Consider the following 13,413-nt stretch of genomic DNA (forward strand, 5'->3'; position numbering starts at 1 on the left):
GGAAACTGCATTTGCTAAGTTTTATATCCCACCTACAGTATGAAATAGCCACGTGATCCTAGGCAAACCACTTAACCACTACGTGTCTCATGTGATGCGTTTGTCAAGTGGGAATGCCAACGCCCCCACCAACTGCCCCCTTGTGGAATATGTAAAATGAAGTAAGAGGTGGGTAGAAGGAGGCTCTGGAACTGCAAGAGTGCTGAATGCAAGTTTCCATGATTTCTGCCCCTAATACCAATTCCACTTCATTTGTTCATCATCTCCAAAGTCAGCAACTGTGGGAATTGGGGAGAAATAATGCAGGGCTCCCCAGCTACCATGTTCTTAACCAGCATCCCCAGACACTTCTGCAGCCAGACTAATTCCCTTTCTGTGTAAATTGCAGGAAAACTTCACAGACTTGCATTTATATTTTCATTTCATGATATTTTTATAACACCCTTGGGGCTCACTCCTTCCTGAATCTTGAATGATTAAAAGCAAACTAGGTTTAGAATGAGATTACCACTAATTAATTCCACCTCAATCTTAAACTTTATCATCCATAACCTCTCCAGCCACCACCCTCTAGTTCCCTGGATTAAAAAAAAGAGCTAGCCAGCTTCAACTTGGGTATAGGAAAAAAGTTTCAATAAACTAACTTGCTGAAGTTTGAGTTGGGGAAGCTTTAAAGATTCCCTCCTCGTAAGTGGCCTCAACATTATAAAAACCCTCGACTGTTGCTAAAACCTCCTTGCCTTTACAACTAGATATCAGCTGCTCTACCGCATAGTGTTCTAAGAATGTCTTTGAGGGAAGACCTATCACCCAAATAAACTTGCTTTCTGGGATTCTAGGGAGTGCAAAGTGCTGGAATGTGCCGGTGGCTGGCTTAGAAATAAGAAGAAAACATTTGGAGATGAGAAGGAGGGTTGAGCTGAACTTTTTAAGCTGAGGGGGTGAGCAGAAAGGGCCCGGGGTCCATCCTGTCTGGTGAGCAGTCAATGCACTGCAGGCCTGCTTGCAGGCCAAGTGGGGTTGGAAAGCTCTAATTAGATTAGCGATGTTTTGCTAGAAGGCAGAAAGCTTAAAACATTAACTTTTTAAACAAGTACATCAGTTCTGAGTAAACATTATTCTTTTATTTAGTCGTATGGTCTGAGTCAGCCTATTTCCAGGACAGTGGTAATGCATGCATTTGATTCCTGAATGTAAATATGCTTTCAATTTTACTATGCAAATTCCCTGATTTTGGTATACTTCTCAGGGGCTTGCAACTGGCTACGTGCTGCTCTCTTCTCTCCTGCTTGATGGGCTCTGCTCCCGTCAGGCGCCGTCAGACAGCCAGTGGCAGCCCTTGGTAGCCCTGCTGGAGCTCCCAGCCTGCTTGGCCCTGTAGGTTGAGTGACATTTTACTGTTTGTGGGGTAAAGCCCACATTTTGCACCAAGTTCATAAAATTATTCAGATTTTTATTTTCATATGTAAGAGCATCATGAATCTTTTTTGAAAGTAGCCAACAGAAGCAACAGGACCTAGAAAGGTTATTTAAATCCACACCAATCTGAGTCAAATTCTGAGACCATCAGGCTTCCACATTGATCAAATGTGATGATTTCATAACTCCCTAGTTTGTTGTGAGAATTAACTAAGACCACATATAAAGGGGCCAGTTCAGTGACTGACCTATCGCACACATAGCCCATGTTAGTTAGTTGCCCCCCGCCTCCCCTTACTTCCTGGTCCTCTGAGATTCAGGTGAGAAGCAGGAAATAGAGGCAAGCTAAGTGTATTAATCCACTATCTCTCCTTAATGGGAATGAGAAGCTGTGAGACTATGTGGGGCCTTAAATGTCCCCTTCCCAGCACCATTCCCCATTAACCCAAACTAACCCACATCCAATAGTCCAGCCACCCTTACCTATTCACAGTTACTTCCAGGCCTCCACACATCCTGTTCTGTCTGTCCTCAATTTCCTTCCCATCTTTTTTGTATAACACAAAGTTCTACAGAGCTTTAATCCCCAATTTCGGTGTCACCTTCTTGATGACATCTAACCTGCTTGCTTACTCCTCTTCCCGGGCAGAGTCATTCACCACATACACACACCTGTCCATGCACATAGCAGAGTGTAGGAGTCATGCTTACCTTTTAGCCAAGTGTAGAGTTCTTGAGTATTCACTTCTGTCTGGGTCTTACAAGACTATGGGTTCCTCAATGGCAGGAGTTTATATTTGAATCCCTAGAATCTAATGCAGTACAGCACACATTCCATACTAAACAAATATGTATTGAATGAATACATGAATAAATGTCATAATTGGCAGCTCTCTAAATGAAGGGTGGGAAAGGTCATGAAAGAAAAGCAGTCCAGCAAAATGTTCCCTAACAATGGCACAGACTTTTCTCTAAAGGACTTCAAGATCTTACTGAGCACTCAGCCCCAAACTACCATGGAGGAGGGTAATAACCCAGGCTCAGGAGTCCTCTCAACAGCAGAGACAATGGCTGCAGCCATGTGGGCTCCTGAGCTGCCCCTGCCACTCAGTTTTATGATCCATCCCCACATAGTCTCCTGAAAATAAAGAGGAATACTGCTTTGCCAGCAGCCGCAGAAGTCACTGGTTTCAGGTGAGTGATTCTAAGTAAGCCGCATCCAATAAAACAGAGAAAACAAAAAGGAGATGAAGACTTTTTACTCCTGCAGCCTCAGAGGAATGCCTGGTTCATATCCTTCTGAGGACAACAGAGAGAATAGGGGAAAAATCAATTGTCTTTGCTGGTCGTCCTGCCCCACCTTGAGTATGGCTATCCCAGGTCTCAACTGTCACTGAGCCACACATAATGGTGACAGACTAAGGACACTATGAAAGAGGAAATAAAATGCCTGGACTAGAGTTTCAAGCAAGGTTACCTGCAGACATCCAAAAGGGTAAGAAAATGTCTCTCTCTCTTTTCCCTCCTTGCATCTTTACTCCATTCTTTTTATCTTTTTCTTCTTCTTCAGAACCCCATAGCTGGAGTGGAGAGTGGCTGGGATAGGAGATGGAATATGAAGGAAGAATATTTAGAGAAGCATTAAGAGGTGTCCTCTAGCCTCAGAAGACTTTGTTGGGACTATATTCTGACCTCCTGAGGAACTAATGAACAAGCCTGGAAAGTAAAGGTGAATTTCATGACATCAACTGCAAAAAGTAAGCTCTATCTTCCCTGTCATCCCTGAAATTTTGCCTGTTTTAAGTATGCACTAGGGATTGTGCCTATAGTAATTTAGTCCTTCATAAACTTATTGATATATTCAATCTCTACTGTATTGCTGAAATTAATATGGTTCAATTTATTTAGAGACAGACTTATAAATGTTTAGAATTGTATGACTGGATTTTTGTTCAGTGCTCTTAAATTATGACAAACTTCATTTGTTTCACTTTGATTAAAGTCTGACACACAGTTGCCAATGTATCACTTTGTCATAGCAAGGACATTCTAAAAATCATCTGTTGGCATCATCACTTTCTTAAAGAAAGGGTATTTTACCACCAAGAATTAAGTTGGATATAATCTCAGAAAGAAGGAAACAGACTCACTATCCTTACACTGTCAGATAGTACCTTATTTTTTATCAATTACTGCCTTTTCTCAGTTATCCAAGAAATTATTCGTAGAGACCAAATCCATTGCATAGTAATTGAGGAAACTGAGTCTTAGAAAGTCTTGAGTAGCACAGTCCGTCATTGTCAAATTCACTAAATTCCAACAATGTATAAGGTGCCATTCTGGATAGTGCAAGAAACGTAAAAACCTGTAAGGTGGAGGTCCCTGACACACTGGTGCTTACAATGACCTTAGGGAGATGACATGCAAAAACAACTTTGATGACCCTTTATGATTTCAACTCCGCCCTAGCCAACTAGCAGCAAGCATCTGTTACTGGCCATTCCCACCCCTTCCCCCAAACTGCCTTTGAAAAACTCCTAACCTATGAGCTTTCAATGAGATGACTTGAGTACCAGCTTCATCTCCCATGTGGCATGGCTGGTCTTGTGTCTATTAAACTCTTACTCAAAGAAAGAAGACATTTCACTCATTTGAAACTCAGTTCTCTAGTAATCTCAGCTATCTGGAGCACAGTGAGGAAATAGTATATTGTCGGGGGTGGGCAGTGGCAGGGGAAGCCTTCATGAACTTAAACGCATGACCTGTTGCTTATTCACATTATATATACACAGACTTTTCTTGGTGCCCCATTTTTGACAAATTTAGAAGGCTTCATGGCCTGGCATCCTAGCTCACAGTAGATGAAAAGAATGTATCAGAAGAGATAGGACTGCTAGGAAGACTTACAGAGTCAGATACAATTGCAGTACTGTTGACAGCAGATAAAATGTTGAGGGAACTGATAGTGGTCAACAAAGGGAATGTAAAAAATGACTGCAATGAACACAAGGTGTTGGATGAAAAAGCACCAAGTCTGGGGCCACTTAGCACAGAGGCAAAAATCTCTGTATAAGCAAATAGACCTTGAAGACACCACCACTGGGTGATAGCACAAGAGAGTAACTGCTGTAGCTGATCAGGAGTCTCAGAAATGATCAACCCTATGTCATGACCAAAGGATCAATTTATTGTTTGGGCACCTTAAAAAAACAATAACAATAACAACAAAAGCACACCCATTTCCTGAAATACTCACTGACATGGAACAGTTCCTTTTAGTGCCACCCCTGATAAAAGAGGTGGTCGTGGCTTATGTGTTTCTATTGCAGGCACGATAAAAATTCAAAGGAGCTGTGACATCTACCTTTGTAAGTCACTCAATATTCTTCTCATCCAAATGTGGAGAGTGGAAAGCTATTGTTCTCCTTGGTTCCCTTTTTGCCTGGATTGTTTGTGTGCGTGCGTGTGTGTGTGTGTGTGTGTGTATGTGTTTGCCTTCTATTACTTTTTCTGTGTTTCCCCCCCTAAAATAACCCCTACCCTGGCATTTTCCCTTTTTTGGTGCTCTGGGAATAAAGGACCTGTTTTCCTTGCAGGTGAAAATATCTCTTAGTTTTTCTGCCCTCTTTTTCATTTCTCTCCATTTTCATTAATCATATAATCCAAAAAACAATGTTAATCTGCCTGCTGTTATTAGAAACAATTACAGGTATGTCCACACTTGTCTTCCATACCTGCATCACAGCAATAAACCTGCATTAGTCACTGAACATTGACAGTCTCATTATGTTTTGTTCATTTTGATGCCTGAGCTTGACGAAGTGGCTTTTGATTCCTCAGGGGTGGGGGAAGTGGGTGGGTATCGGCAGCCTTGTAGATGAAAGCCCTTTCAAGCAAAAGAATGCTGACTGGTGAGGAAGAAATAAAGCAGCCAGCTTGAGATTTTTTTGAACATATTTTGTAGAGGAGCCGGTGTGATGCAAATGGCACGCCAGAGCATAAACGTGTACACTTTTTCCAGAGAAGTTTACTTCAAATACTCCCCACAGATGTTCTCAAATAAAGAACAGTCGGCCAACCTCTGTTGGCTACTTCATTTTGGAGCAGAAGTGTTCTTTGTAAGGCAGGCCCCAAATCATAAACATCTGAGAGAACCTGCAGCCTGGGGAGCTGCTGCCACCACCACGGAGATGACCCTCCCTGTGCCCCAATGCCCTGGCCCTGGGAGTGCTGTCTTTGCAGTGCCAACCACAGCACATGCTCCCAAGACTCAGCCCGAATCACACACCAGGATCTCTTTCACCTGTGCTAATGGTCACCAAACTATTAACACAGACCTGCCCATACCAGGTGAGCTGTGTTTATGGAGGGCCAAGGTGAGGACAGACAATACATTTTCCTCCAAGGTCCAGGTTCTGGAGAATGATCCATAAGTAACTCCAGAATAAGACTGGCTCTTATACATATTATTAGGAAGTATTGACAGAGGGGAAAATGCTCTAAGAAGGAAATAAGTTAGAAAATAAATGAAAATTAAGTGAGGTAGGTTTGGTTTGTTGAACCCTGGGGAAACAGGGTTAACTGAATTTCTATTCCAATGTGCTAAGGGACTTGATTCTTCTCCATCATGGTAAATGAAGTTGTGTGCAAGACCAAGATTAGGAGGAGGTGGGGGAGGCAAGGTTGCACAAGTAGAGGTTTGGCCTGTCTTTATTTAAAATGTTGATATTTTGTTCATCATGGATTTTTTGGCATACATTTCAATTTCAACAAATAGTACATTCAAATATTATTTATCTTGATTACTCAGTTTTTGGATGACTCCTTCAATTTTGCACCAAGGTACATGCTTCTCTTGTCCCATCTCTTGATGGGACACTTCCCTGAAAAGAAATTACTCATTATTATAAAATCGTACCATGCACTAGTAAAAGGTCGCAAAAAAAAGCATTCGGCTTTGAGTGAGGGGCCCAGGTTTGTGACCTTAAGCAAGTCACCACTATCTGAGCCCTCCTCTTCCCATTTGTAAAATAGAGAAGAACATGGCAAAAACAAAACAACACCAAGTAAGATAATGCACTGGAAATCACTGTGAAAATGTAAAGCAATATGTAATTAAAGCAATATCATGATGCTGTAACTCCTATGATATTTTATTTATGCTATGTCAACACAGGAACACTCAATAAGAGCAGTGACACAAATCAGCCAATTTCATTTGTTAAGATAGTAAAGAGATTTGCACATCATTATATAGAGCTTTTCTCACCAATGTTTGGTATAAAGATATTAACAGTTGTCTGTGTCCTTCCCAAGCCCAGGCACCTTTTCCCCAAGAAATCAGATGTTAGAGAAAGAGGCAAGACTACCTGTCCTTTGCAGAATAAAATTACATGAGGACTGCAGTGAACAACTACTGATTTTGCCTGTCAATCCTAAAACCAGGAAGGTCCCAAGCAACTTGGAAGACAAGTTAGTGACTCCGAGAGCCATGACGTAGACAGTGGACAGAGCACTGGACTGAGAATCAGGTGTCCAACATTCTCCTTGTAGCTGGGGTACCTGATGATGTAGTGACCTTGAGCAAGTCACTTAACCTCTGTTCCTTAGATCCTTCATTTGCAAAATTGGGAGGTTGGACCTGATATCTAGCTACACGGCACATGTATTAAGCATGTGCTGTATTTTCAGATCTATGTGAAATGTCTCATTGATATTTTCTCATTGAATCTTCACAACAACATTATGATGCAAATACTATTATTATTTCCTACTACCAGATGAAGACACAGAGGGCCAAGAGAGGCCAGGATTTAAGTCACACCATATGAGACCCTGCATCCCAGCTGTGAGGAGCATGGCCTCTTAGGCCAGAGCTCAATTCCCAGCCCCACCACATTCTAGCTGTGTTACCTCGGTTGAATACCTTAATCCATATGCCTCAATAATATGGGGGCTTCTTTTATGGTTGTCTGAGAGTGCTTCAAACAATGCCTGGTACAAGATAAAGGCTATACAAGAGTTTGTTAAATAAATCAAATACAGGTACCTATCCTCTAAAACACTATACACACACTGCTGCCTCTTTCAAAGGTCTCTTCCTGGTCCTAATAGACCATGATTTAGTGAATTTTATTTGCCCCTTCTGTACAACATAGGAAAACAGAGACTGCTAAATGCAGAGCATTTTTGCAATATTGAAGGGCTAAATGACTTTCTTTGTTCCTAAGCCACATTCTCAAAGAAAACACCGCTGATTCTCATAGAGTGTCTGTGTGATTGAGAATCTGTGAATTCACTCCTGGGCATTTTTAAAAAGAAAAGAAATCAGCACAACATTTATGTAGTGCCTTAACATTAAATCTGCAGGCCTTTGCCAGTTTGTAAGTCATTTGGAACCTTTAACACCACTTATGCTCAGAGTTTCTTTGTTGTAATTATCTAAAGAGAACAGAGAAGTTTTAAGCTCTTTAAGCAACAGGGAAAAGTTACCATGTTTCATCTTTCAATGAATTATTTGGAGGTATTATTTTTCATTGTGTTTCTGACAATTGTTTAAGTATCATGTCCAAGATAAAGGGTTTGATTTTTATTTCTGTTATTCTAGCAGAAATCCCCAGATATCTTGTGAAATTAGCTGCTGTGGTAGTATACCTGTATTTTCTAGTTCTTGTGTATTATATACCAATATGTCAGAATTAATTCAATACATTTTTACTGGTTATGTACCATGTGCTAGGCACATTTATTTAATATTAATAATTTTATTTGGCATACTCATAGCAGTTTCCAGGACATGCATACTAAGTCTCCTAACTTGCCACTTAGGGAAAAAGCAGAAAGTCATATAAGCCCAATTTTATAGCAAGCAATTTACACAGAGCTCCAGAAAGCTAACACTAGTATTCATTAAAAAAAAAAAAAAAAAAAAAAAGTCAGCCAGGTGTGGTGTCTCACACCTGTAATCCCAGCACTTTGGGAGGCCAAGGTGGGCAGACCACAAGGTCAGGAAATTGAGACCATCCTGGCCAACACGGTGAAACCTTGTCTCTACTAAAAATACAAAAAAAAAAGGGGGGGCAAGGGGCAGAAGAATGGCGTGAACCCGGGAGGTGGAGCTTGCAATGAGCCGAGATCACACCACTGCACTCCAGCCTGAACAGAACAAGACTCCATCTCAAAAAAAAAAAAAAAAAAAAAAATGTCAAATTGGCCAAATCCAGTCCATCAGTATGATCATCTTACAAGGCTTCTTGCCAACAGCAGATGTGAGCACAAGGCTGGTTTTCTCATTCGGCTTTGGAAAAGTTTCTGCTTCAGTCTTTAATTGGCAAACCAACCTGAATTGTTGTGGTTTACCCAGTTCTGTGTGCACTTTTAAAGACTGTTGCTGTTGGAAGATTTTCTTCCTCTGGGTGGCTGGGCCATACCTTTCCCTTGCTAGTAGGAAGAACAGCCTCAAGTCCCCATCATTCCTCCAGCCCCTTTGCCCAGCCTAGTTTCAGCGATAGTAGCTGACAATGTAATACTCATTCAGCAGCTGATTATAATTAAAAATATCAGAATAATTAAAGTCCTCAGCTTGACAAGCAGAGCCATAACTTTGCCTTCAGACATTCCTCTCTAATTAGTTAATTAATCCTAATGCAAATTATAAGCAATAATTAGTCAGCCAAGCTTGACATAAAAGTCTGCTGACTTACAGCTAAAAGGCTTTCTGGTTGCTAGTTTGTAGTTTCTAAAGGTGTCTTTTGTCCACTCATGGTTTCTGTATCCATCCTACTTCGAACTTTCTGCCAACACATAGATACTCAAAGCAATTTGAGCTAGAGAAAACCACAGCTATAAAAACTTGTATCACCACAGGCATTTTTCAGTTTGACATAATAAATTACATGCTCAGTATCTGTATTGAATATCAATATGGGGTATATCCTATTCAGGGGAAAAAATAGAGTGAGAAGGTAGAGAGGAGGTGGGGCTATTCTGACCCAAAGCAAGGTCTGTGATATGTTCCACAATCATTTGCACTGGATCACTGGGGTGCTTTTTAGCATGTGCCAAGAAATTGAGTCATAATGAAGCATATCCGAAATTTGATATCTCTGTAATAGAAAAGCTAGTATTTGAACCAGATTTTCAGTGAATTTAAACAGATCCAGAATCTGTTAAGTGAGATAATTTGAATTATCTTCTGATAAATCTAAGCTTGAATATTGTGTTTTCTACATATCTCTGCCATTAATGAGAAAAATTCCCTCCCCCTAAAATTTAGAGAGATACAGAAAAGACTGATCTTACAGAATATTGGGTCAATAGGTTATGGACACCTAAGACAACCAAATACCCTACCCTAGTCGCTCTATATCTTGACTACCCAGTGGCCAAAAGAGTATGCCTGTGGAATAGAAATCAGCTCATGAAAAGCTGATATCAGAGTAACAGCAAAGTTAGGCTAAATCAACATGAAAACATATCCCTCAAATGTTATCATCGGCAATAACATTCAGAAAGAATATTTTACTATATTTATTACAAAAATGGAGGCCCGAATTGTCCCTTTCCTTTTATCCATGCCTCTTTCAATGTGACTTTGTAGCTCCTCCCATTAAGAGGTTGAATTTATTTCTCCACTGTTTACATTTAGGATTATCTTGAATTTGGGCTTGTCTCATGACTTATGTTGGCCAAAAGGATGAGGTGGAAGTGACAAGGTTCCCATTACAAGTTTAAGCCACAAAATGCTTTGTATACATCTGCTTGCTATCTTTAAACCCTGCCTGTACCATGAGATAGTCTAGCACTAGCTTACTGAAGGGTAAAAGAGACCGTGTGATGGAGACAAACCATGTATACCTCCTGGGACCATCTTAGACCAATGGACACATTACCTGACTGCAGACAAAGGAGAAAGCCTAGCAAAAACCAATCAAGCTGGCCAGGCATGGTGGCTTACACTCATAATCCCAGCACTTTGGGAGGCCAAGGAGGAAGGATGGCTTGAGATAAGAAGTTCGAGACCAGTGCAACATAGTGAAAGTCCTGTCTCTACCATTTTTTTTTAAAATTAACCAGTTGTGGTGGTGCAAAACAGCTACTAAAGAGGCTGAGATGGGAGGATCACTTGAGTCTGGGAGGTTGGGGCTGCAGTGAGCCATAGTTATGCCACTGCATTCCAGCCTGGGAGACAGAGTGAAACCCAGTCTCAAAAAACAAAGAAGCAAAAATCAACCAAAACTAGAAAATCTACGTGATTGATCTATCAACTCATGAGCTAGATATATTATTTTTATTGTAAGCTGCTAAGATTGGGCACATGTTTTTACACATAATAAATAGCCAACTAACACAAATACTAATAGGAAAGTTTAGTCCAGTGCCTTCCACCCTAATAAAGCAGATGAAGGGACTTTCACCTCCTCATATGAGTAAAATATCCAGGTATTCTTTCACATGCTTATAAATGTTGTTCTCTTCTTGCTTAGCAGCAGAAAAGGAAATAATAGACTACTTCCTGTCTTTTTTATTTTCCCGTTCTCTTCTATAACTTCTCTAGTTTCTTTCCCTTGTTCTAAAAAAAAAAAAAAATAAAAAATAAAAATAAAAATAAAAATAAAAATAAAAATAAATAAATAAATAAATAAATAACAAAAAAACAAAAAAACTTGCTTAAGGCTCTCTCAGTCTAAATAGAACTCTTTCCTTAATCCCCTCTGCATCCCACTCCACCCCCAACTCAACCATAACTTTCTTCTTTCCATAACAGATAATATTTTAAACAAGGGTTAATATCCATGCTTTTACTTCCTCAACTTCCTTTTGATTTCCAAGCCACTATAATCTGGTTTTTACCTCCACCACTCTATTAAAACTGCTTCAAATAGGGTTATAAATAACTTTCTGATTGTCAAATCTGATAATTCTCTCATTCCATTATTTATTTGATGTAATTTTTGCTGAAATAGTATACATACAATGGAATTTCACCAAGTCAACATGCCTGTATGTATTAGCTTTCTTTTGCTGCTGTAACAAATTACCACACAATTAGTGACTTAACACCAATTTATTAGCATGCAGTTTTGAAGACCAGAAATCCAAAGTGGCTCTTATATCTTATATGAGTCCCAAAATGGACTAATATCAAGGTGTTGGCAGAGCTACATTCTTTCTGAACACTCTAGGATAAGTATGTTTCCTTGCCTTGTCTAGTTTCTAGAGGATGCCTGCTCATGGACTCTTCCTGAAACTTCAAAGTGCATCATTCCAAACTCTCCTTTTATTTACAAATGTCTCTCACTCTGAGCTACTTCCCTTCCCCTTATAAGGACCCTCATCATGACACCAAGCCCATCCAGATATGCCAGACTAATCTTCTCAAAATTCTTAATCATATCTGTGAAGTCCTTTTTGTCATGTAAGATTACATATTCACAGATGGCAGGAATTAGAACATGAATACCTTTAGGAGACCATTATTCCATCCAGTATACCATGTAACTATTACCTGAATCTCAAACATTACCAGAACCTAAAAAGACCCTTCCTGTTTCCTTGAAGTCTTACCTGCCCCCGTGGGTAACCACTATGCTAATTTCTAATACCAAAGATTAGATTTGAATGTTTGAAATTTTATATAGATGGAATCATGCAGTATGTATTTTTTGTGCCTGACTTCTTTTGGTCGACATTATTTGCAAGACTTATTCACAATGTTTATTTTTATTCTAATATAACATTTCAATATATGAATATCCCACCACATATTTAGCCATTCTACTGTGGGTGTACATTTGAGTCATTTCTAGTTCTTGGCTATTACAAATATTGTTGCTATTAACATCCAAATACATCTTTCAGATCACATATAAATACATTTATTTTTCACCTTTAGTAAATACAGTTCTCCAACACACGTGTATTATTATTCTAGCTGCCCCCACAACTATTTGAACACTTGGTATTATCTGCCCTTTCATCATTCCATCATTTTGATCACTCTGTGGCATTTGACACTTTAGACTTTTAGAAAATACTTTCCTCCCTTGACTTCTAGGACATCACTCTCTCATAAGTCTTTTCAATACCTTCCTGAATACTCTTTCTCAGCTTTCACTATGAGATATTCCTCCCTGGTATATCACCACCCACCCTCCTTTTTCCCTTTCTTTCAGCCACTTCTCTTAAATTATTTTTCAATGTTGCTGTTCAATTTCCCAGAGTAGAGTAATACAAAGCTTATCGTAATTTGCTTCTTATGTAAACCCATCTGTGGCAAACAATGGCTGCCCACCAACACTCTCTACTCTTCATCCTAAACATATACTAAACTATTATTTCAAAGCTCCTTACAGTGAAGCATGTGGCTGAGTCATAAACAATGGAATGTGGGCGGAAGTAATATCTGACATTTTCAAGCTCAGTATCTCCCTCCCAAATCCCCCATGCTCCATCCTCTGTTTTCTTAGAAGCTATATGTTGAAGATGGTAGCACCAAAATAGAGGAGGGTGAGTACCTGAATCTGTATTTGGAGGAGAGATACCTAACATACATTGGATATGATCTTAACGAGAAAGGTATTTTTATAGTGCTAAGTCACTAGGCTATTTGTTACAGTGGTGAGACGCTATGACAAATCTAGAAATTGGTAACTTAAAGTAGGATGATGAAATAACAAATAACTATCTCAAATACATATATATTTATATATATAAATATATATATAAATATATATATATAAATATAAATATATATGTAAATACATATATAAATATATATATATAAAATGTGGCAAAGAAATGAATATAGCAGACTTTTGTTACATGTTATGCAATGAGAAAATATTTGATAAAACTGTAACCTGGGCCAGGTGCGGTGGCTCACACTTGTAATCCCACCACTTTGGGAGGCCAAGGTGGGTGGATCACCTGAGATCAGGAGTTCGAGACCAGCTTGGCCAACATGATGAAACCCCATCTTGACTAAACATACAA

This window comes from Piliocolobus tephrosceles, chromosome 5 (assembly GCF_002776525.5).
Source record: "Piliocolobus tephrosceles isolate RC106 chromosome 5, ASM277652v3, whole genome shotgun sequence".
Taxonomy (NCBI): domain Eukaryota; kingdom Metazoa; phylum Chordata; class Mammalia; order Primates; family Cercopithecidae; genus Piliocolobus; species Piliocolobus tephrosceles.